The 6071-nt window shown below is 31.5% G+C and overlaps 1 pseudogene; it reads left to right on the top strand.

Moving 5' to 3' along the window:
- Window positions 1-661: 661 nt before the first annotated feature.
- LOC145253017 (U2 spliceosomal RNA) lies at window positions 662-798 on the top strand (annotated as a pseudogene).
- The last annotated feature ends 5273 nt before the right edge of the window (window positions 799-6071 follow it).

Consider the following 6071-nt stretch of genomic DNA (forward strand, 5'->3'; position numbering starts at 1 on the left):
CTGGTCCCCTTTTCCCTTCCCCCTCCCTTCACTCCTCACATTAAAAATTGGCCTTGTGCCTAATTTGCTCGGTGGGGGAGCAAATAAATACCATCTGTTCCGGCAGATGCTGCACTTAAGATAATTTGTACCAGTCAATGGAGGGGAAACCCTCTATACTGGGACAATCATTATTTTTGGTAACCAGAGTGCCCCCTTTTTGCCTACTTTTAGGGGAGCTGGTTTTTACCTCACATTAAAAACGGCCTTGTGCCTAATTTGCTCAGTGGGGGAGCAAATAAATACCATCTTTTCCGGCAGATACTGCAAGCAAAGACCATATGTGGGGGCAACTTCACATATAAGACCTTGGTCAATGTAGGGGCAACCCTTCATACCAATTGTCACTATCCAGCTCCCGTACTCCCTGGAGAGCTGGTCCCCATTTCCCCATCATTCCTCACATTAAAAATCAGTCTTGTGCTTATTTGCTCCTTGGGGGAGCAAGTAAATACCAACCTCATATATAAGACCTTGGTTATTGTAGGAGCAACCCTTCATATAAATTGTCACTACCCAGCTCCCCTACACCCCGGGGAGTTGGTCCCCATTTCCCCTTCACTTCTCACATTAAAAATAGGCCTTGTGCCTAATTTTCTCGGTGGGGTAGCAAATAAATACCCCCCTTTCTTGGTCTTTTGGCCAAGATCAAAGTGTAGTATCTGTTCTTACTACATGCTGCACTTATGTTTGTAACTTTGTGATATAAAGTGGGGGATCACTGTTCTGCATTAATTTAATGTAAAATGATCACCCACTTACAACCAGTCAGTCTCAAAGCCATTCAAGTCATTCTCCAGATTATTCAAGTTGTTTTTGAAGGATTCTAGCAATTTTTTAAGCATTCAAGTCATTCTAATCATTTACTTTTTATTTATTTAAGTCATTTCAGCCCATTTTTCGGTCATTTTAAGAAGTTCGTGTCAATCCTACATTCACGCATTCATTCATTACACGAGAGCACGCGACTAATGGCTATCGGCCTTGTTTAAAAAGACGTCAGTTGTGATCTGACGAATAAAAAATTATATTATTACTACAAAAATTAGACACCAACGAAAATAAGAAGTACACGAATTTAATAATGGCAAAAATAAAGTATATTTCGTTTAAAGAAACGATTGAAATTTTATATTTTTTCGTTTTTTTTAATCTTTTGAGATAGATAATTTTTGTATTCATTTATTTGTAAACTGTTCATCTCATCTTCATGACGATTGAAATATTGTCAAAAATAATCGGCGAACGTAACAGTTTGTTTCATGCATGTTATAAATGCCTAAATTTTGTCAAACAAGAAAACGGAGACTTTATTTCTAGGGCTGTGACAACAGCATATTCTTTTCGTTCTTTTAACTCCCGAGTATATATCCGACGTAGTTAGACACAGTTAATCAACCGAGAATCACATCAGTCTATATAAAAACATATAAGACATTAACGGATAAATACTCAAGAGTCGAAACAATGAAAAGAATAGTCTGCAGTCACAGCCCTAGTTAATACATATGTCACAAAAGTCAATTCGCAATGTGAATTATTCAGGACAAAAGAAATTAAAGAAAATCATGTTTCAGTGTCTAATTTTTGCTTAGTAGTTAGCTGCAGCAAAAATTAAAGAAATACGTTCGAGAATACTGTCAATTAGGGAATAAAATGCAGAGATAACAAAGAGATTACAAAACGGTACAAAAGAATGTTAATAGTTTCTTCTTTTTTACATTTTCACTCAGAACAAGGTACAGTGCCACTTTGATATAAGGGGCTATCATCAGGGACATAAATTGCAGGGATACTGTGCAGGGAGTTGGGCAGCAAGATGTCTGTTCGCATTACACTTGAACTTCTGCATGTCAGTATAGTTGGGGAAACAGGAACCTGAAAGGGAATTCCAAAGTCTAGCAGTCCTGGGGAAAAAAACTATTAGAGTAAAAGGCTTTTTAACATCTAAGGATCTCTACTGTGTAGGGGTGGGACTTTTCTGCTTGTCAGGTTTGTCGGGGGTATTTACGTCGAGGAGGTACAAGGGCTTGCAATTCGTCGGAGCATTCACCATTAAAATACTTTTAAAACAGGCAGCGGGATGCAATATTTCGTCGATGGGAGGGAGGCTGAAGCTTAGATGACAGTTCAGGACTTATCAGGTTGGCGACTCTCTTTTCAACCCTGTCAAGGAGGGAGAGACTAGTAGCAGATGCACCAACTCAAATGTGACAACAATACTCCATATACAGAGTGGGCCAAAATAAGGGTCCTATCTTTAAATATGAATAACTTCCACAAAATAAAAGTTAAACTCACCAAACTTTATGTGTGTGTAGACTGACCCTTCCGAGATTTTTTTGAAATAAACAAAACAGATTTTGGCCGAAAAACACTTCTTAAAACTTACATGAATTTATGAATTTTTAAAAATAGGACCCTTATTTTGGCCCACCCTGTAATATAAAATGGATACTTTAAGTATATAAGAGAAAAATATTGCTCGAATACAAAGATTGAAACAAGCAGTCTACTTGAAAAAAAAAAGCGCTGCAAGGGATGTGGTGGAAAAGAGACATTTTACAAGTGATTGTTATTTCACGAATGAATTATGTTACAAATGTGACTGAAAATAACATAAAGCGACTCTATGTAAGAAATGTAAAGACTTAACACTGCAAAAAAAAAAAACGTCTCTGGAAATTGATTAAAATCTAAAGAAGAGTTTTATGCAAATGTCGGACATGTTTTGATAACGTTATCAAAGTATAGACCACGTCTCTTGTTCGTTTAGCCATTTAGATAAATAGATAAATATATAAATCGATAGATAAGCAGCAAAACAGATAAATAGATAGATACAACGATAATTAGATAAGCTGATAGATCTGCTAAACCACACATAATTTCTCTTCTGTTCGACCAAATACATAACAATATAATATAATAATAAATACAAAATCTGCATTAATCAAAATATCATATTTAAGCGTATTTTACGACCGGGCAATGTCGGGCGGTCTGCTAGTTTATATATATATATATATATATATATATATATATATATATATATATATATATACAACGAAGTAGGACTGTATGTCGATGACTACAACTATATTTTAAGCCCCCCTCTTTGGGTAGAGGACAGTCCTAAATAATATCACCCGCTACTTGATTGGCTTAAAATGCGAAGCTCGTTGTCTGTTTGTTTACCAACAGGCGATTTGAGCACTATAAAAGTGGTGGCGGGTGTCTATTTAAATAGACATTCCGACGAGTTATTTATGGGCGTCGATTCCATGGTCGACTTGGAGAACTGCCGACTGTCAATACGGCGGTTCAATCCTTGGCTTGGGAGAGATGCTAGTCTAGCGGCACTGATGAGTTGTAATACAACGAAACAGGACTGTATGTCGATGACTACAAATATATATATATATATATATATATATATATATATATATATATAGTGTTTTTAACATGTTTTATTAACTGTTTGCTCGTATGTATATATATATATATATATATATGTATATATATATATATATATATATATATATATATATATATATATATATATATAAGAGCAAACAGTTAATAAAACATGCTAAAAACACTTTGAAAAAGAGTTAAAAACATATTTAATCTGAAAAAGAAAACACTTAATAAGTGGATAGTCCTTAATCCGCGGAGTTTCGAAGAAATACTTTCCTTCTCATCAGAGGGTAGGAATTAGCAAAATGCGGGATCGGATTTTACATACAAAAGTATTTGATGAAACTGCAAGTAAGTCAAAGATCTTACTTGATAACAAAAAGTGAAGCAGAGGGAATATGGTGAAGAAAAAGACGTGAATGGATAGTCTGGTGTAAGGTAAATAATCCAATGACGGTAAAATCCAAGAATATAACTTCAAGAAAGTTAATTGAATTTCCATTTGCACAAGTAAAATCCAAGGAAATCCTGTAATTGGAAGATGGTCCAAAATAATCCAAAGGCCGAAATCCATGGAATAATTCAAAAATATGTACAAGGGAAAAGGGGAAAAATTCCAATAATATTAATAAAAGAAAAATAAGATATGCTTTTCACACTGTTGCCGAGACAAAAATTCTACCATCTTGGTAAATTTAATTGTAATTTTTATTTATATATATATATATAAGTGGTTTTTGTTTTTTGTTTTGATTTTTTTAAACGATAGTAATGTTTATGTCTCCGCCTTGGAGAACCGGTGTTTTTCTTAGAAAGTCGCCCAATTTTATTTGGACGTATTATATATATATATATATATATATATATATATATATATATATATATATATATATATATATATATATATATATATATATTACTACCGGTCGGGAGATGCGATTCCGGTCACAAAGATCATCTCCGACTGCATAAGCAAGGAACAACCCCCACGGTCAATCTCAACAGTGAGAAATAAAGTTGAAATTTTACCATCTATTTTGTTTTTTGTTTTTTTTTTAATGTCGTAACATCCGGCCATAGTGATCTAATAAATCTAACATCATGATCTTAGCATGCGAGCTTAGGTAACCGATTTTCAATTTCAAATATATATATATATATATATATATATATATATATATATATATATATATATATATATATATATATATATATATTATATATATATATATTTATATATATATATGTATATATATATATATACATATATATATATATAAATATATATAAGCAATATATATATATAATATATATATAATATATATATATTGCTTATTCTCTTATATATATATATATATATATATATATATATATATATATATATTGCGCATTATCTTATTATATATATATATTGCGTATTATCTTATTATATATATATATATTGCGTATTATATATATATATATATATATATATATGCATACATATATGAGAGAGAATACGCAAAAGAGAGAATACGCAATATATATATATATATATATATATTGCGTATTATCTTATTATATATATATTGCGTATTATCTTATTATATATATATATATTGCGTATTATATATATATATATATTGCGTATTATATATATATATATATATATATATATATATATATGAACTAATTATTAATAAAACATGTTAAAAGACATCTTGAAAAAGAGTTATAAACATATTTAATTTTTAAAAAAGGAAACACAAGATAAGTGGATAGTCCTTATATATATATATATATATATATATATATATATATATATATATATATATAATCATTACATTGAACCATTTATATATAATCATTACATTGAACCATTTATATATATTCATTACATTGAACCATTTTCTTTTATACCATTCCTACAATAAACCTCATTATGTTATCCAAACAGTGTTTCCGTTAACTGTTTCACTCTGAATTTATAAAGCGACTGTATATAATAAAGGAAAAGACATAACACTACAATAGAAATTGATTAAAATCTAAAGATGGCAACAAAACATACACATGTCCCTATTTACAATGCCTCCCCACGGGACAGAGTTAGACACCAGGGTCGTTTTTTAATGTGGAGAAAAGGAACAAAAATAAAAATTGTCTCAGTCATGAAGGATTTCTCCTCCACTTACAGAGAACAAGAAATTGAAGTGCAGCATCTGAAGAACAGATACTACACCTTGATCTTGACCCGAAGGCCAATAAAAACATACACATGTCATATACGGAGGAAATTTAAAATTTATTCGGTATAGATGATATGGTACTGTTTAATTTATAGGAGAACCCCATAAATGTGGGTTTTTTTTAGAAACCTAAATTTATCAGCGATAGAGGAATCTAAACTGTCAGAGAGAATATTTTAGAGGTTAAAAATGTAATTTATAAGTAGATTTACTGGCGGACTGGGTTGTATAAATCGATCTAAAGCATAACCCATAACCAGTGTTCAAACCAAAAAAAAAAGATCCCATTTTAAACATGAGAAATGACAGACAATGAATGAAACTTGAAGAAAGTGGAGTCATTTATAAATGGATTACTCAGAGCAGACGTCACTGACAGTATAT

Source organism: Euprymna scolopes, chromosome 29 (assembly GCF_053919585.1).
Source record: "Euprymna scolopes isolate OS-2025 chromosome 29, ASM5391958v1, whole genome shotgun sequence".
NCBI lineage: Eukaryota > Metazoa > Mollusca > Cephalopoda > Sepiida > Sepiolidae > Euprymna > Euprymna scolopes.